This window comes from Eubalaena glacialis, chromosome 5 (assembly GCF_028564815.1).
Source record: "Eubalaena glacialis isolate mEubGla1 chromosome 5, mEubGla1.1.hap2.+ XY, whole genome shotgun sequence".
In the NCBI taxonomy this organism is placed as follows: domain Eukaryota; kingdom Metazoa; phylum Chordata; class Mammalia; order Artiodactyla; family Balaenidae; genus Eubalaena; species Eubalaena glacialis.
The window spans coordinates 105,891,270-105,912,170 of NC_083720.1; positions in this window are offsets into that span (position 1 = coordinate 105,891,270).

Sequence of the window (20,901 nt, forward strand, 5' to 3'; positions counted from 1 at the left end):
CCTGGCTGGAGCACCAAGAGCCTTTCATCCACACGGCTCAGAATAAAAGGGAGAAAAAATAGAAAGAAAGAAAGAAAGAGGATAAAATAAAATAAAGCTATTATAATAAAAATTAGAAAAAAATTATTAAGAAAAAATTTATTAAGAAAAAAAATTTTTTTTAATTTTAAAAAATAAATTTATTAATTTTTTATAAGAAAAAATAAGAAAAAAATTATTAAGAAAAAATTTATTAAGAAAAAAATTTTTTAATTTTTTAAAATAAAAAATATGAAGAAACTTATTAAGAAAAAAATTTTTTTTAATTTTTAAAAATAGAAAATAAGGAAAAAAGTATTAAGAAAATATTTATTAAGAAAAAAAATTTTTTAAGTAAAAAAAAAAAACAAAAACAAAAACAGACGGACCGAAGCCTAGGACAAATGGTGAAAGCAAAGCTATACAGACAAAATCTCACACAGAAGCATACACATATACACTCACAAAAAAAGGAAAAGGGGAAAAAATATATCCTGCTCCCAAAGTCCACCTCCTGAATTTGGGATGATTCGTTGTCTATTCGGGTATTCAACAGATGCAGGTACATCAAGTTGTTTGTGGAGCTTTAATCCGCTGCTTCTGAGGCTGCTGGGAGAGATTTCCCTTTCTCTTCTTTGTTCGTACAGCTCCCGGGGTTCAGCTTTGGATTTGGCCCCGCCTCTGCGTGTAGGTCGCCTGAGGGCGTCTGTTCCCCGCCCAGACAGAACGGGGTTAAAGGAGCAGCTGCTGCGGGGGCTCTGGCTCACTCAGGCGGGGGGAGGGAAGGGTACGGGTGCGGGGCGAGCCTGCGGCGGCAGAGGCCAGCGTGACGTTGCACCAGCCTGAGGCGCGCTGTGCGTTCTCCCGGGGAAGTTGTCCCTGGATCACGGGAGCCTGGCAGTGGCGGGCTGCATAGACTCCCGGGAGGGGCGGTGTGGATAGTGACCTGTGCTCGCACACAGGCTTCTTGGTGGCAGCAGCAGCAGCCTTAGCGTCTCATGCCCGTCTCTGGGGTCCGCGCTGATAGCCGCGGCTCGCGCCCGTCTCTGGAGTTCGTTTAGGCGGCGCTCTCAATTCCCTCTCCTCGCGCACCAGGAAACAAAGAGGCAAGAAAAAGTCTCTTGCCTCTTCGGCAGCTGCAGACTTTTTCCCGGACTCCCTCCTGGCTAGCTGTGGCGCGCTAACTCCTTCAGGCTGTGTTCACGCCGCCAACCCCAGTCTTCTCCCTGTGATCCGACCGAAGCCTGAGCCTCAGCTCCCAGCCCCCGCCTGCCCTGGCGGGTGAGCAGACAAGCCTCTCGGGCTGGTGAGTGCTTGTTGGCACCGATCCTCCGTGCGGGAATCTCTCCGCTTTGCCCTCCGCACCCCCGTGGCTGCGCTCTCCTCCGTGGCTCCGAAGCTTTCCCCCTCTGCCACCCGCAGTCTCTGCCCGCGAAGGGGCTTCCTAGTGTGTGGAAACCTTTCCTCCTTCACAGCTCCCTCCCACTGGTGCAGATCCCGTCCCTATTCTTTTGTCTCTGTTATTTCTTTTTTGTTTTGCCCTACCCAAGTACGTGGGGAGTTTCTTGCCTTTTGGGAGGTCTGACGTCTTCTGCCAGCGTTCAGTGGGTGTTCTGTAGGAGCAGTTCCACGTGTAGATGTATTTCTAATGTATCGGTGGGAAGGAAGGTGATCTCTGTGTCTTACTCTTCCGCCATGTTGCCCAGACCAGTTTTTGTGTTTATTGTTTATGTATTATTTGTGTGAAAAGTATTATAAACCTATTACAGTACAGTACTATGTAGCCGATTGTGTTAGTTGGGTACCTAGGCTAAGTTTTTTGAACTTATGAACAAATTGGACTTATGAACATGCTCTTGGAATGGAACTCATTCATATGTAAGGGACTTGCTGTAATTAGTGATGTTGAGCATCTTTTCATGTGTTTTTTGGCCATCTGTATGTCTTCTTTGGAGAAATGTCTATGTAGATCTTCCACCCATTTTTGGATTGGGTTGTTTGTTTTTTTGATATTGAGCAGCATGAGATGTTTGTATATTTTAGGGATTAATCTCTTGTCAGTTGCTTCATTTGCAAATATTTTCTCCCATTCTGAGGGTTGTATTTTCATGTTGTTTATGTTTTCCTTGCTGTGCAAAAGCTTTTACGTTTCATTAGGTCCCATTTGTTTATTTTTGTTTTTATTTTCATTACTCTAGGAGGTGGGTCTAAAAAGAACTTGCTGCGATTCATGTCAAAGAGTGTTCTGCCTATTTTTTCCTCTAACAGTTTGATAGTGTCTGGCCTTACATTTAGTCTTTAATCCATTTTGAGTTTATTTTTGTATATGGTGTTAGGTTGTGTTCTAATTTCATTCTTTTACATGTATCTGTCTTTTACATCTGTTAGGGAGTGTTCTAATTTCATTCTTTGACATGTAGCACCACTTATTGACGAGACTGTCTTTTCTCCATTGTATGTTGTTGCCTCCTTTGTCGTAGATTAGGTGACCATAGGTGCATGGGTTTTTCTCTGGGCTTTCTATCCTGTTCCATTGATCTATATTTCTGTTTTTGTGACAATACCATACTGTCTTGATTACTGTAGCTTTGTAGTATAGTCTGAAGCCAGGGAGTCTGATTCCTCCAGCTCCGTTTTTGTTTCTCAAGATTGCTTTTGCCATTTGGGGTCTTTTGTGTTTCCATACAAATTGTAAAATTTTTTGTCCTAATTCTATGAAAAGTGTCATTGGTAATTTGATAGGGATTGCACTGAATATGTAGATTGCTTTGGATAGTATAGTCATTTTCACAATATTGATTCTTCCAATCCAAGAACATGGTATATCGCTCCATCTGTTTGTGCTTCGTGTTTACAAAGGACTTTCACATACATTCTGGGTCTAACAAACACCCATTTAGCAGATGAGAAAATTTGGATGCCCAAGGTCACAGTTAATAAACAAGATTTAAACCCATGTCTTCAATTAGTTCTCTGCCACCAACTTCTGTGCCCTGTCTATAGTATGTTCTTTCCAGGAAGAGTTGGGGATCCTTTTCAAATAATTGCATGTATAGGAACATTGTCTAAGTTGCAGATGGGGATAGTTTGAGGGTGGGCAAGAAATAACCTCACTTTATGTTCTGTTTGGAGTTGACTAAGGAAGGATGATGACATATGGATGCCCAGGGATGGCTAAAACTTTTATGTTCCTGTGAACTGATAGTTGTAAATTCATTTTCAACACTTATTTAGAGGAGAAGATGAGAACTCAGCACATGAGTAAGGACTGACGAGGCTGTTGATGGCTTCCCCAGCTGTCACAGCCTTTATATTCCCGGGGGTTCATGGTTTTGGAAGGAAGTGTAGCTCCTCTGGTGTTCCAAGAACAAGCATGACCTTTGGATGGTTTCATCATCAGCATTCTTTTCAACTACATAAAATATTCTTGATAAGAGTTCTGGCAAGTTCACTGCCTCTTTTTTTCCCTTTGTATCTTCACAGGTGTCTTTTATGCTCTAGTAATAATCTAATAGATTATCTTACAGATTGTTACCCTGGGCAGTTGTCCCACTAGTCCACTCCTTAGTCAAGTGTTAGATTTAATAGAGAATTTTCTCATTTTTTTGTTGTTCCCCAAATGAAATTGATCAGCCATATAGGCATAGTACTTTTCTGGGAATACAGAAAATATCCTCGTTCTAAAGGAGTTTGTAACTCAGGGAAGATAAAACTATCAGGTGATATTTAAATAGTGAACTGTGTATTGCTCAGTTCAGTGTCACTGGAGTCTAGGGAAGGAGATAGTATCTAAACTAGGCTTTAAAATGTGGCTAGAATATTGTGAGGCAGAATGGGAGTGAGTTGGAGGGGGAACAACATTCCATTGAGGGGGAATATGAGTAAAATTCTATAAATTGGAATGAATAATGTGCATGAAAGGGACAGTGGAAAGCTGGCTTGGAAGATGAGTATTGAGGGAGAGTGGGAAATACAAGTGACCAGGTCACAATCAAACCTGGAACCCAAGGCGGGATATTTGTTTGATTTAATAGAAGAGAGATTCATCATAGATAACTTGATAGCAAGTGGAAGAACTTTAGGAGGACGAATTTGGCATATTTATGATCGTCAGGAGCTTGGGGAATGGGGTTAGGAGTGACTTGGGTTAGGAGCTGGATTGCAGAGGGATGTGCCATCCTGCGGATGGGGAAAACCAGCGAGAAGCCTGTTGCAAAAATCCAGGCATAATGTTTAGTGAAGCTAGTGATAGGAAGAGAGAGGAAGGGAAAAAAGCAAATCTAATAGATTTGTCAAAGGCAAATAGGTAAACATGCAAAGAAAGAGTTCAGGGAGAGAGAGAAATGGAAGATATTAGAGAGAGAAAAAAATAGTAGGAACTGAAGTGCCAAAGCTTATGGGGCATTGAGTCCTAACTGGTGTTAAAAACAACTTTATGTCAAGTTTTAGAAAGCATGTAACATTGATTAATTCAAGGTCCAGTGCAAATACCTTCTCTAAGAAACCTTTCTAACCTTTTTACATTAATCAAGATTTCAACAAAATGATTGATTAAAAAACCCTCCTTCTTCTGAACTCCCATCACTCTTTTAATATGATTCTCTTATAAAATAAAAAATCAAGAGCCATGTTTTATTATTTTATGATGTCCAGTGCTTATCATGGTACCTGGTATATTTAAACGGTTCAATAAGGCCTTGCAAATCGATGAATGAGGTAGGAAAGTGTGGTGTTCAGATTACAGGTGAAAGAATCCTTACTAACATTGATAGAACGAAAAATTATATTGCTGAAAGGAACTTTAGGAAATCATTTCATAATTCGAATTCTACCTGAGAAAATATAATCTAACATTTTGTAACATTCTTGGAAAGTGGTAATTCAGCCTCTGCTTAAACAACTTTAGTGAAGAGGTAGTTTACTAAATTTTTGGGTGGGTAAATTGTTTCAAACTTCTTCCTGTGTTGAGCCCAAAGACTCCTTATTAACTCTACTCATTGCTATTAGAAATGTCTAACGGCAAATGGATCAATTCCTGCCATTATTTATTTAAATATAGTTATTATGTTTGCTCAACACCCATTTTTTCCCCCTTAAATGTAATATTCTTCATTCTTGCAACCCTTCTCCGTGTTTACTGGTTTTGAGATTTCAGTCACCCGGGTTGCTCTTCTCCAGGTAGGTTCTGGGTTAATGATGACTCCTTTTAATGGTGGCAATGTTAAACACATCACTTCTGGTCTGATTCTGGTTGTAAATAGTCAACAGAACTAGAAACTTCTTTTCATGAACACAATCTTTCTAAAAATTCTTCCTGATGCTTTGTTAACATTTTAAAACTCATATTGAGCTTGTTGTCAAACTTCTGACTCCTCTTTGTATGTGCTGAGATTTGTACCACTGTTTTTCACTATTAGATTTCATCTTATTATATCCTGCCCATTATCTTAGCCAAGTAGTGATTTTGAATCTTAACCCTATCATTCAACATCCAGCATATTCTCTATACCCTTCAGCTAATATATATAATCTCATATAAATTATTGATGAAAATATTAAATATGATGGCATCAAGATTCATGTTTGTTTTGCTTCCCATTGCATTTCTGACATCTAGTACAGTGCCTGGTAAATATTAGATATTTAATAAATACTTTTGAGTAAATGAATAGCAGAGTTCTTCCTTTAGTCAACTAATCAACACTTTTAATGTACTGTCATTTTACCAGGTATAAACTATGTGTAAAATTAATAGCCAATATTCCTCCATATTTCTTCCAAAGACAGAATGAAGGGCTCTTTCAAATCCACTGGTTTAACCAAAAATAATTTTTGGGTAGTAGGTATTTTAAGAAACACTGATTCCAGGAGATAGGCAGGAAAAGAAGGGGTAAAGGATCATAAGTGTTTGGGAGTCTCCTTATTAAATCCCTCTGGAGGTCCAATATGCTTATCTTAGTAAAGACTACAGTAAAACCTAATAAATAAATCAGTTTAACTTTGCTAAAGTCAGAACCTCCCAGATTTATTTACCATGGAATCTTTTTTTGTTCTTGTTAATAGCTATTAATATCTAGTAGAACTAGTGTACCATGGAACAGGTTCTGGAAGATGCTAATATACAAACTTCTCTCAGTTAAAATGAAAATGAAATTCATCAGGAGTGATTTGCTCTTCTTAAGCCCATCTTGAATTTTAACAGTCACCCATTCACTCTTCATGTGCTTACAAACTGATGCTTCAAATAAGCAGAATAAGATGTTAAAAAATTTGGCTCGAGTTGATATTAAGCCATAGATTTATAGCAGGGTTTCCACTCTGGCTTTGCATCAGAATTACCTGTTAAGATTTTAAAGAAATTTATATGCTTGCAATTCAGCTTGGAGTTCATGCTTCCATAGGTGGATTGGGGGGTGGGGGATGGACAGAGATACACAGGCAGAGTTACTAACTCCTGGGGGGGGCATCCACTGCTCTTTCCTTGTTGTAAGTTGAGATATCACACTTTCCCTGTCATCCAGCACTATTCCTGTTTTCCACACAACCCCTCAGAGACCTCTAACAATGGCTGGCAGAGACTCAAACACATTTAGAACAAGGCTCTCTGTTGTTCTTCCCATTTGTCTTGGTCTTCAATTCTCTCATCCCAATATTTGCTCTATCCTTTCCAATCAATCCTTCGCCTTGACTTCTTAGAAGATAAAAGCAAAATAAATATTGAGTAGCTCTGCTTTCTCCTTGTCATCTGTCAATATTATTACATTGATCCCAAGTATCATATCTATGCCTTCCAAAACTAAAACAGTCCCTTTGTTTCCTTTGGCATATTTTGCAAGTTTCAATACATTCTTGGGATTTAGCCTTCTTGAATTATTATTCACTCTTCTCAAATATTCCCATGTCTCTATTCTTCCCTCATTTTATATATGTACACAGATACAACAATTTTTGAAATGAAATTTTATATTGGTATCATGAAAGAAGCATTAAAATATTTTATGTTCCTTATTAACACTACCAGAAAGCATTTATTAAGTATTCCTTGTTTGTTCATTCATCTGTCATTGTAGCATTATGTTCTATATCTGCTACAGGAAGAACAGGGTAAAGAAAAACTGGAAAAAGAGAATGGATCACAGAAGTAGTGACCAATGTACAGCTTAGGGAAAAAAAGTTGCTTTAAAATCCCTGTTATTGGCCACCAAATAATTAAATAGAAAAATTGTTTATATGATTTTTTTTTTTTACCTATCAAATACATTCCCACCATTACCTTCAATCAAGGTCAGAAGTTGTTAACATGTATTACAAGAACTTTTGAGTTCTGACCTCTGATTCCTATATATTTTATTCATTTCCTGTTTCATTCTCTCTCCATCCATTTTCCTTCACTAACTTTCACCAGATGCCTGAATAATTTTTTCTTGTCCTTCAAGTGTCAACTTAGACGTCATTTTTAATGTGAAGCCCACCCTGACGCCAAAGCTGGGTGTCTTTCCCTCACATCCCTATGAAAGTGGATACTTCTCTATTCCTATCATTAATGGTCTGATTATCTCCTTTCTTTCTCACTGGAACATTAGGGCTTGTGTTTCATTCATTGTTGTATCTCCAGCACCCAGGACAGCGCCTGATACTATATTCAATAAATACACATTGAATGAAAGAAAGAAGAAAAGAGGGCACTTCTCTCTATATCTTGATCTTCCTGATAAAATATGACTTTGGGTACATCAGCAGCTTGGAGCCAGGAACTCTGTGGGAAAAAAAGCTCTCTTTAAGCATCCTCAGCAAAGAATGCAAATGGAGGTTCTCAGCTCTCTAGCTGCAGATAATATGAGAGACAGGAAGTATATTGTGTGTTTTTTCAGATCCCAGCTGGAGCTGACAGTGCAAAGACTTTCAGAAAATAATTTTGCTATTTGTAAACTGAAGGAATGTGATACGGAAGTAAATGAGGAAGAATAAATATGGAACTACACAATGTGGTGTTAATAGTCACTGTTGGGGAGATAACTGCACTGTAAAAAGCATGATGATACATAAAGGATAAAACCATTAATTTTTCTCCTCACAAAATAATCCAAATCCAGAGCTATTCCATACATTAAATGATGAAATCTGCTCACCACAGCTTTTTGAAATTTTGTTTAGTTTATGTGAATTTTCCTTCTGCCTTATTCATGAACTCATGTGGTGTAGTTACCCTTCATAAGGGAAATGTGGCTTGATTTCACCACCAGAAATAAACTGAATTCAGATATAGTTTGGAATAAAAATGCATGGTCCTTTCCAAAATATAAATACTTAATATTAGTACTTACAGGAAAACATGAAATCTTGAGACTTATAATTCATAAAATATGAATTTACACTCCATTTAGACTGCCACAAATTTGAGGACCTGAGTATTTTTGAGATTTGTTTTAAGCCTGATCCATTTTAATTTCTAATAATAAATATGAAGTAACCTATTTCATTTATATCTCCTGCTGTGAAATAAGCTGCTCTATGCAAGAACTCACACTGCCATCTATAACTCAGGAATCATGAGCTCAGAGTCTCTAGGACTAGGGCCCTGTCCCACCCCCCTCTGTGGCCTCAGCTCCCAGCCCAGAGACTGGTACACAGAAGGAGCTCAATATATTTTTATAGACTCAGTGAATGATGTCTTTAATTGTTCAGTGTTTGTGCATCACAGTAGATTCTTGCTGGAGTTATTGTGGTACCTGTAGGGTTCTGCTTAACTTCCACCCCAGGAATAAACACAGGTTATATTTCTAATAAATATTTACATCCAAGGCTCTTCCTCAGTCTCTGGTTTCTCTTGGGGGTACTGTGCCCATCCTGTGACCACTGGTTTCAGCCTGCTTAGAGAGATCTGTTCCCCTCAGGAATTAAGAAAGCAAATGCTATAAAGTTCTCTGGGGATGGCTCAAAAGCTAAATGATGCTTCCAAGTGCTGCCCATGTTCTCTCACCTCTGCCCTTCTCCATGCTTGCCTTCCTAGCTTAGTTCCCCTCTCATGCCTTCAACATGGGTTCTGCTTTCTCCACAAAAGCAGAGGGGATATGTTCTTCTCTTGCCCTTTTTCTTCAACTTAGTATACTCTTTTGAGTTTGTCCCGTCTCCTATACTCCTGGTGTGGAATCTTGGTGCCTCTATTGCCCTCTCCCTTTTTAGGTTCTTCTTTCTTGGGCTCCATATCTTTCCTTCTGTTTCATCTCTATCCACTGCTCCATCCATTGACTCTTTCAATGTTCTTTTCTTACTGTCACACAACGCCCTTTAAAGTCAGCTTCCAGTTGGCAGTGTCTTCTAATGAAGCATATTGAATTTGTATTGTAGCCCTTTTAATACACATTTGATAGTTTTACAATATAAAATACATTTGGTGTTAAAAATCAGTGTTCATCTATTTCATCTACCTGCAAAAAATACTTTACAAATCCCCATTTATATTTGATCCCATATAGTTGTGATGGCTGTTCTAGTCTAAGTTAACTCCTCCTAATGCATCATCATTATTTTGGAAAGGGGGAATTTATTACATTTTCTTTGAGAAAGGCCACATTAAGAGGAGTTTCTTTGAAGTGGATAATCCAGTTTAAAAAAACCCAGTTATACACGTTATAGAACTGTATCTGAGATACCAATGCAATTTTCTGAGATTTAATTAATATTCTAAATTAGTGTCTGGAATGCTTTATGTGTGGGTTAAGGGAAGACACCATTGAAATCTTGGTTGGTGCAAGGATTTATGGGTGTGTGAGACACAGGGAGTTTATTACTGCCGCTATATCTGAGGTGGATGCTTTTAGAAGCAGAATTTCTGGCCAAAAGCTACATCACATACTCTGGCAAATATGCTTCCTTATTTTGTCTTTTGATTCTTCAGTCCAAATGAATCCAAATTAATTGCATTTTTATTGATTTTATTCGTATGGCTTAGCAAGGTCATCGGAAAGGAATCATTTTTATTTTTATCTTCATTTTGAGATGTGTGTCAAGGCCACTTGTAAAATAAAAGGCACCAGATGAGTGGTGTTCAAGATATCATTCTAAAGTCTTGAGTAGTAAACAGGGATTTAGAGAAAAGCTGCATCCAGGGGAGAGGTGTGCTCACAACGCTGCTTTCTGTTTTAGAACAGCCGCACGTTGACAGAGTACTGGCTTGGCTCCTGATTTATTTTCTCCTCCTAGAATATGTGTGAGTAGATTTCGTATCTCAGACTGCTTGGGCTTATCCAAACTTTCCTGGACGTTCTCTGTTTTCATTCCCATATCCTTATTGAAACCTGGTGGGAAAAAGTAAATGAAAAATAATAACAAGTGAAGATTTAAAAACCTGATACCAGTGAGAGTCAATGAATATCAGACAAAGTATTATTATTAAAAGTAGATAAAATAGGAGGAAAAGAACGGAGAGTGACTCTAGCACTCCAAGGAAGGTGGGGTGAAGATTAGGCTAGTGAATGACTGGAGAGAAAAAGATTTGGAAATGTTAAGTGGGAGACCACAAGGCCAGAGAAAAGTCACCTTGCTGCTTTCAAGGAGAAGCGAGGAAAACACAAGGGTGCTTGCTTAGGCTAAGGAGAATGTGCCTGTAGGGGGAGAGAGAGAGAGTATTAGAATGTCAATATATACACATAAAAAATGCACTGGAAATAACAGTATTTTTTTCTACTCCTTTTTTGTTTTGAGTAGACCAAGTAGGAATTGGCACTTCCAGTAAAGGTAGAAGGTAGAGAACAGTAAGAGGGCCAGCACAGATACTCAAAATAGTGACATCTAACTCTTTGACCATCTAGTTAGCATCTCAGTTGAGTCCATCTTAGGTTGTTTTCCTCAAACACAGATACTGATACTGTGAGAATACTGGGAAGTGTTCCTGGGGAAAACTAATACAGGGACTGGGAGGTGGGAGCACGAAGGGAGGGTGGTTGAGCAAGACCGTGGGAGCAAAGTTCCAGAGGGAGAGCTAATCCCTCAAGGGCCTCGAGGCCAGTATGGTCACATCTCAGTGTGGTCTGATTAGGGACAAGAGAGCTTTGATGTTTATACTTCTCAACCTGTGGTTCTCAACCTGAGATGATTCGTCTCCCAAGGAACATTTGACAATGTCTGGAGATATATTTGATTGCCACGCTGGGAGAAGTGTGATACTGGTACCCAGTGGGTAGAGGTCAGGAATGCTAAGCATCCTCCAATGCACAGGACAGACCCCTCCACCCCCACCATAAATAATTATCTGGCCCCAAGTGTCAATTGTGCTGGGGTTGAGAAACTCTGGTCTATGCCTGTCAGTCATTGGTTCAGGACTACCACCAGGATGGACACTTAGGGTCCCACGACGACTTTCTGGCAGTTTGAGGGCAGCAGGTGCTGGCTGTTGGGAGTGAAAATCCACCAAGGGTCCATGAGCATGAAGATGGCAAAGAAATCCTAGGGAGCATGGGCAGAGCACTGACAGGATATGTTACAGAAGCCTGGCAAATAATATCTCTGTCTTTTCCAACCTCACAGCCTTCTCTATCTCAACAGTCATCTGGGTTAATATATTGGGACTGCAAACACTGCCTTTCTTGATCGATGTCATTATGAGACCAGGAATCAAAAAATGCAAAACGGTATCATTGGGTTGGATACAAAACTTGAGCTACCTCCCTCAATGCCAAGGCAAAATGTTTCTTGACATTCTCTTTCTGACTTAAATAATGAGCCACTATTTCACTCATCTTTTGCTCTACGGCCAGGCTAGTGTCTCCTGAAAGTATTCTAAATTGATACTCAGTAGCTTTCTAAGGTCATTTAAATTCTTAATGAAAAGTCACTCAAGGCTATAGTACAAAATAAATACATTGTTATTGATCATGCAATAAGGTATTAGGCTAATTTAATAGTGCTTCTCCCTGAGAGGTACTTAATTCACCAGTATAGTCATTTCTTAGCCATCAGAGATCCTGCTGTTTTTTCATGGCCTAGAAATAGTCATCTCTGATTTGCTCTGCTCCATGTGGCCACCTCGATATTCCAGGATGCCTCATTCCTGTTAAACTTCTTTTGCCTGTCAGCAAAGTGCAGTGACAGAATAAGGATTCATTACTCTTGAAATGACCCTTTCCACAATATCCTCTTTTTATCTCCTTAATCAGCAAAGTGGTGCTCTGAGCACTGGCGGGTTCACCGCCGAGAGGCACATTTATTACCGAGACACAAGCTGAATAATTGTGTATTTACCAACTTCAATTTAACCTCACAACTTGGCTGTCTCTTTCGACAAGGTGAGAAATAAGACCAAGGTCCTCCTCTCCCTGTAGCTCATCAATAACTATTCTCTCTCAACCAAAACTATTTTCATCGTCACCCTGGCATGGATGATTTGCTTTAGCACACAGTTTTTATCGTCAAAAGGAAAAGGTTTTGTTGTCTTGGTCAAAGCTTTAAGTCAACTAAAAATAGGGCAAAGGAAGATAGCATTCCTCCCCCTGCCCCAGGAAAATGCATGTCTATGTGCAAGGGAAGAAGAGATTTATTTATTTAGAGAAGAACTGGCTAGTGGCATGCCTCAGCTCAATACATCACTTGTCTCATATGAAAAATAAATGGAAAATTATAGTAAAAATATGATATTAAAAAACATGTGTGCTCTTGGACCTCATAATTACTAAGGAAATAGTAGAAGTGTGCAGAGACATAAGGATAGGTGGATTTATTGCAGCATTACTTTCAATTGAAAATTTAAAAAAATAACTGTAATGTCCCTTAATAGATGATCATGGTGAATTCATACAGTGAAAATTAAATGTACCTCTTAAAAGAGTAAAGTAAGTCTATGACAGCTGACATGGAGAGGTGTCCATGATATATTGTCCAGTGAAAAGAGAGAGTTTTAAAGATCACCTGTATAGATAGTTCCCAATTGTATAAAAGAAATTTTTATTTGCATTAAAAATCTGGATGGTTATTTATCAAACCGTTAACAGAGTTTTCTCTTGGAGGCAGTATAACATTGGTACTCAACCAGGAACAATTGTTTGTCTGGCAATGACTGGAGACCTGTGTGTTTTTGTCACAACTGAGGGTGGTGCTAATGGCATGCAGTGGGTCGAGGCCAGGGAGCTGCTAAACATTCTACAATGTACAGGACAGCCCTCATTATGCCAATAGCGCCATGTTTTAGAAACCCAGGATTAGAGAGATTTACACTGTCTATTTTTATGCTCTTTGGTGTTGTAATTTTGGGCAAAAATGTTGCTTTCCTTTTATTTTAATCAAAATTAATAAAATATATCGATTTTGAGAAAAAATCCCTGATTATAGCACAGTTCATTTCTATGTAGATTTCAAGCATAACACAGGTCAAATTATGTAACCTTCTTGAGGTAATTCTTAGGTCATTGTATATTGTGGATATTGTTAGCAATAATAAAAATATGTGTCATAAAATTCTATCCTTTGAGGAGGTAGAGTGGAGATGAAGGAATTAAAGGAAAAACTAATTGAACTTCAGGTAACTGTCTTAATTATTTTTAGAGTATTATTTCATGCAACATATGTGTAATCTCCTTCCTGACCTGTGGGCTTTCCTCCTTGCCTGTAGTTGCTATGTTCATAAGATGCATACTAATTTAAATAACAGTCAACCCATGATCTATATAGAAGGATGTTTATTGCAGCACTGTTTATAATAGAAAAAAAAAAATGGAAACAACCTAAGTTGTTTCTAAGTTGTTCTAAGTATGTCAAAAGGGGAATGTCTAAGTAGATTTTGGTATATTTATACAATGGATTACTAGACAGTCTATTAAAAAGAAGTGGATCTATATGTTCTGACACAGAATGAGATCCATGACATTGTTAAAGGAAAAGAGCAAGTTGCAAACTAATATGTCCAGTATGATCCTCTATTGTAAATAGATACATATGTAATATATGTATCTGTATCTATATACTTATGTGTTTGTTGTGTGTGTGTGTGTGTGTGTGTGTTATAACTATGTCTGTTACAAACAAAGGTAAAAATTCAGGAAGAATTCACACCAAACTTTTAAAAGGGTTACCAAGATCTTAAAGTTGGATGGGGGGATTATGGATGTGAGTATGGGTGATTTTACTTTATTGTACTTTTATAAATACATACATACATAGGTAATCCCTAAACCAGTGGTGCCTACCAAAGCAACTGTAATTGTTTTTTGGACAATATTTGCTAATAAAACAATCAGGAGTCTAACATATAAATTAACTATGTAAATTGAATTTTCATTGAAATTTTGTTTAATATTTACAAGTTATTAAACTATATTAGGAGGATGGGTATAGCAATTTAGTAAATATGCTGGATTGCATAATTCTTGCCTTTTTTCATCTAGACACCACAAGTGGGTTGAGGTGTTATTTATTAGAGGAGACACTGGGTATGCTTAGCATGATGAAAAAATAGTAATAGCTAATGCATACCCAGTTTCACTACAAGCTATGTAGGCACTGTTCTATGTGCTTAATTGTCACAACAACCCCATTCAATGAGTTATATTTTATACCTATTTTACAGCTGAGCACACTGAGACACAGCAAGGTTAAATAACTTGCCAAACAAATAAGGAGGAGATCCAGGATTTGAATCTAAGCAACCTGGTTTAAGTTTACCTGTATGAATCATTAAATGATTGCAAAGTCCAGATTACCTAAAGCAAAACTCAATGTGACAGGTCATGCAATGTGATAAACCTGGTGCTGTGATGACACGAAAACCAGACTGGAGCCTCACTGTAACCCTCCTACTTCAAGCAGCACTAGACCACCAGAGTAGAAGCTCCTTTTATGAACTCAGAAAGTGAAAGGACAACATGTGAACCCTACAAACACTATCACCTACCCACCCACGCTTCAGGTTTGGTTTTAGGAAAACCTTTTATTCTTTTATTTGACCTGGTTGAGGCAGAGTCTTTAGCAGCACAGAAGGTAACCGTGATTTAGAAAGACTGAGGTAGAGCCTTCCAGTAGGAGGAGTTGAACCAGGAGAACTCTGTCATCACCCCAATCAATATTCCTCCTTGTCAGCAGCAACCCCAGACTGGCAGAGACAAATTTTTCCTCTGAATTCAGTACAGCATCAAAGTCCTAAATGATGCATAGAATTCTGCGGCCAGCCCTCTGGGCTTAAATGTTATAATCAGAGTCAGGGCAGGCGCCTTTCACCTCAAGAGTGTGACAGGCTAAGGGTCTTACTTTTTCTTTTTTGGAAGGGCAACACAAACATACTTCTGAAAAGACTTTCACAGTCCCCCACTGTGAATAGAATTTCTGTAACTCTGAAGCTTCTGGAGGCAGGTCATACAAAATACCTTTTTTCTCCACCTTTCTGTTCTTCTAAGTTTGCCAGGAAAACAATAATAGTCTGTAGGTGGTCTTATGAACTGAATTGAAAAGGGGAGCTTAAAGATGGTTTATCGCTTGTTAAGCATGGGATGGGCCTCAACTTTCAAGAATACCACACTAGTGTTTGTTTTCTACTTTAACAAATATTGGTATTTCTGAATTTCATCCTTTTGAAAAATATAATTAATGGAATTTGGTGAAAACAAAGAGTAGGAAGGTTAATTAGACAAACTTAGGCATATCATTCTGCAGTAGTTTTTGTAAATTTGGTGCCGGCCAATTTGTGTCTTCCCTAAAATTCCTATGTTGAAGCTCTATCCCCAGTGTGATGTTATTTGGAGATGGGGCCTTTGGGAAGTAATTAGGTTCAGATGAGGTCATGAGGGTGCGCCCTTAAAATTGGATTAGTGTCTTTATAAGAAGAGGCACCAGAGACCTTCTTCCTCTCTCTCTTTCTTCACCAGTGTGCACTGAGGAAAGGTCATGTGAGGACACAGTCAGACCTTGCTGGCACCTTGATATTGGGTTTCCAGTCTTCAGAACTGTGAGAAATAAGTTCCTGCTGTTTAAGGCCCCCAGATTATGGTATCTTGTTGTGGAAGCCTGAGCTGAAAAAGACAGTGCTCTGATCACTTAGCATTTTTCTGCTTATTGAATGAACTTTTAGTCAATACTTTTCTTATTATGCTAAGAAGATTTTATTTTCTGTTCCAATAGACCAATTTGAAAACCAGCCTTGTATTGGTAGTGTCAGTATGACTGTAGAATTGTGGCCCAGTGTGAGAGAGTTTTAGATAGTCATCATGACAATTATTCCTGACCTTGGCTCCCATTGGATACATACTCTCCACTCAGAAAATGCCCTTATCCTTTACTGCACATTACCTTAAATGTCTTAATACATCTTAGTTTTCTAGCTCAGTTAGTCTGTCAATGTATTTTGATATATGTGACCACAGTATTTGCCTTTGTGTAGAAAACTGGGACTTGTAATCTTTAATCAAAACTTAGCAGCACTGAAAAGTTGTTCTAAGAAGAAACTTTAGAGCCCTACATAATTTTGTTATTAGAGAATGAAAAGCAAAGAAACCTTGTACTCATGGGGTAAAGAAAAAAAAATAACACAAAAGGAAGTGGGGAGAAGATAAAAGATGAAAGGGAAAACAAAATAAATGAACAAAAGAAGAAGAAAAGGGACTTCCCTGGTGGCATAGTGGTTGGGAGTCTGCCTGCCAATGCAGGGGATGTGGGTTCGAGCCCTGGTCCGGGAAGATCCCACATGCCTCGGAGCAGCTGGGCCTGTGTGCCATAGCTGCTGAGCCTGCACTCTGGAGCCCGTGAGCTGCAACTACTGAGCCCACGTGCTACAACTACTGAAGCCTGCATGCCTAGAGCCCGTGCTCCGCAGCGAGAGAAGCCACTGCAATGAGAAGCCCATGCACTGCAATGAAGAGGAGCCCCCGCTCGCCGCAACTAGAGAAAGCCCGCGTGCAGCAACGAAGACCCAACGAAGCCAAAAAAGTAAATAAATAAAAATTTAAAAAAAGAAGAGAAAACAGAAACTTCAAATACTGATTCTTTGAAAAAAACCAATGAAATTGATTAATTTTTTGAGAATGATTCAGGATAAAAGAATGCAAGCAGGCAAGTACAATGTCATGAATGATAGACGTGACATGAACACAAATACAGGTGCATTTTAAGTGTTATAAGAGAATACTACATTCAACTTCATGACAGCAAATTTGAAAATCCAGACACTTTCTAGCAAAATATTAATCACAAAAATTGATTCAACAAGAAGTGGAACCCTTGAATTGTCTGATAAATCTGGGGAATATTGATAACTGAGAAAAGATCTATCATTAAAAAAAGGCAAAAGATTTATACAGTCTGAAGAGAAACCAGAGTATCAAAAAAGAGCTACTAGGACAAGATGGGTTCCAGCTGAGTTATATCTCACCTTAAAGAATAGACGACACATGTGCAATTGAACTTATTGCAAGCTATAGAAATGATTGATAAGCCTAATGAAATATATAAAGCCAGAATAACTTTTAATTTATTTTATTTATTTTTGTCTGTGTTGGGTCTTCATTGCTGCGCACGGGCTTTCTCTAGTTGCAGCGAGCGGGAGCTACTTTTCGTTGCAGTGCATGGGCTTCTCATTGTGGTGGCTTGTCTTGTTGCAGAGCATGGGCTCTAGGTGCACGGGCTTCAGTAGTTGTGTCTTGCGGTCTCTGGAATGCAAGCTCAGTAGTTGTGGAGCACGGGCTTATTTGCTCTGTGGCATGTGGGATCTTCCCAGACCAGGGCTCGAACCTGTGTCCCCTGCATTGGCAGGCAGATTCTTAACCACTGAGTCACCAGGGAAGCCCCAGAATAACTTTTTTTTTTTCTTAACATTTTTATTGGAGTATAATTGCTTTACAGTGGTGTGTTAGTTTCTGCTTTATAACAAAGTGAATCAGTTAAACATATACATATATCCCCATATATCTTCCCTCTTGCATCACCCTCCCTCCCACCCTCCCTATCCCACCCTTCTAGCTGGTCACAAAGCACCAAGCTGATCTCCCTGTGCTATGTGACTCCTTCCCACTAGCTATCTATTTTACATGTGGTAGTGTATATATGTCCATATATACACTACAACTCTTTCACTTTGTCCCAGCTTACCCTTCCCCCTCCCCATATCCTCAAGTCCATTCTCTAGTAGGTCTGCGTCTTTATTCCCATCTTGCCCCTAGATTCTTCATGACCCCTTTTTTTTTTTTTAGGTTCCATATATATGTTTTAGCATACAGTATTTGTTTTTTTCTTTCTGACTTACTTCACTCTGTATGACAGTCTCTAGGTCCATCCACCTCACTACAAATAACTCAATTTCATTTCTTTTTATGGCTGAGTAATATTCCATTGTATATATGTGCCACATCTTCTTTATCCATTCATCTATTTAAGGACACTTAGGTTGCTTCCATGTCCCGGTTAGTGTAAATAGAGCTGCAATGAACATTGTGGTACATGACTCTTTTTGAATTATGGTTTTCTCAGGGTATATGCCCAGTAATGGGATTGCTGGGTCATATGGTAGTTCTATTTTTAGTTTTTAAGGAACCTACATACTGTTCTCCATAGTGGCTGTATCAATTTACATTCCCACCAACAGTGTATGAGGGTTCCCTTTTCTCCACACCCTATCTAGCATTTATTGTTTGTAGATTTTTTGATGATGGCCATTCTGACCGGTGTGAGATGATATTGCATTGTAGTTTTGATTTGCATTTCTCTAATGATTAATGATGTTGAGCATTCTTTCATGTGTTTGTTCGCAATCTGTGCTCTTCGGAAAAATGTCTATTTAGGTCTTCTGCCCATTTTTGGATTGGGTTGTTTGTTTTCTTGTTATTGAGCTGCATAAGCTGCTTATAAATTTTGGAGATTAATCCTTTGTCGGTTGCTTCATTTGCAAATATTTTCTCCCATTCTGACGGTTGTCTTTTCGTCTTGTTTATAATTTCCTTTGCTGTGCAAAAGCTTTTAATTTTCATTAGGTCTCATTTGTTTATTTTTGTTTTTATTTCCATTTCTCTAGGAGGTGGGTCAAAAAGGATCTTGCTGTGATTTATGTCATAGAGTGTTCTGCCTATGTTTTCCTCTAAGAGTTTGAGAGTGTCTGCCCTGACATTTAGGTCTTTAATCTATTTTGAGTTTATTTTTGTGTATGGTGTTAGGGAGTGTTCTAATTTCATTCTTTTACATGTAGCTGTACAGTTTTCCCAGCACCACTTATTGAAGAGGCTGTCTTTTCTCCACTGTATATGCTTGCCTCCTTTATCAAAGATAAGGTGACCATATGTGTGTGGGTTTACCTCTGGGCTTTCTATCCTGTTCCATTGATCTATGTTTCTGTTTTTGTGCCAGTACCATACTGTCTTGATTACGGTAGCTTTGTAGTATAGACTGAAGTCCAGGAGTCTGATTCCTCTAGCTCCGTTTTTCTTTCTAAAGATTGCTTTGGCTATTCGGGGCCTTTTGTGTTTCCGTACAAATTGTGAAATTTGTTGTTCTAGTTCTGTGAAAAAAAGCCAGTGGTAGTTTGACAGGGATTGCATTAAATCTGTTGATTGCTTTGGGTAGTATAGTCATTTTCCCAATGTTGATTTTTCCAATCCAAGAACATGGTATATCTCTCCATGTATTTGTATCATCTTTAATTTCTTTCATCAGTGTCTTATAATTTTCTGCATACAGGTCTTTTGTCTCCTTAGGTAGGTTTATTCCTAGGTATTTTATTATTTTTGTTGAAATGGTAAATGGGAGTGTTTTCTTAATTCCACTTTCAGATTTTTCATCATTAGTGTATAGGAATGCAAGAGATTTCTGTGCATTAATTTTGTGTCCTGCTACTTTACCAAATTCATTGATTAGGTGTAGTAGTTTTCTGGTAGCATCTTTAGGATTCTCTATGTATAGTATCATGTCATCTACAAACAGTGACAGCTTTCCTTCTTCTTTTCCGATTTGGATTCCTTTTCTTTCTTTTTCTTCTCTGATTACTGTGGTTAAAACTTCCAAAACTATGTTGAATAATAGTGGTGAGAGGTGGCAACTTTGTCTTGTTCCTGATCTTAGTGGAAATGGTTTCAGTTTTTCACCATTGAGGATGATGTTGGCTGTGGGTTTGTCATATATGGCCTTTATTATGTTGAGGTAAGTTCCCTGTATGCCTACTTTCTGGAGGGTTTTTATCATAAATGGGTGTTGAATTTTGTCGAAAGCTTTTACTGCATCTATTGAGATGATCATATGGTTTTTCTCCTTCAATTTGTTAATATGGTGTATCACATTGATTGATTTGCGTATATTGAAGAATCCTTGCATTCCTGGGATAAACCCCACCTGATCATGGTGTATGATCCTTGTAATGTGCTGTTGGATTCTGTCTGCTAGTATTTTGTTGAGGATTTTTGCATCTATGTTCATCAGTGATATTGGTCTGTAGTTTTCTTTTTTTGTGACATCATTGTCTGGTTTTGGTATCAGGGTGATGGTGGCCTCGTAGAAAGAGTTTGGGAGTGTTCCTCCCTCTGCTATATTTTGGAAGAGTTTGAGAAGGATAGGTGTTAGCTCTTCTCTAAATGTTTGATAGAATTCGCCTGTGAAGCCATCTGGTCCTGGGCTTTTGTTTGCTGGAAGATTTTTAATCACAGTTTCAATTTCAGTGCTTGTGATTGGTCTGGTCATATTTTCTATTTCTTCCTGGTTCAATCTCGTAAGATTGTACATTTCTAAGAATGTGTCCATTTCTTCCAGGTTGTCCATTTTATTGGCATACAGTTGTTTTTAGTAGTCTCTCATGATCCTTTGTATTGCTGTAGTGTCAGTCGTTACTTCTCCTTTTTCATTTCCAATTCTATTGATTTGAGTCTTCTCCCTTTTTTTCTTGATGAGTCTGGCTAATGGTTTATCAATTTTGTTTATCTTCTCAAGAAC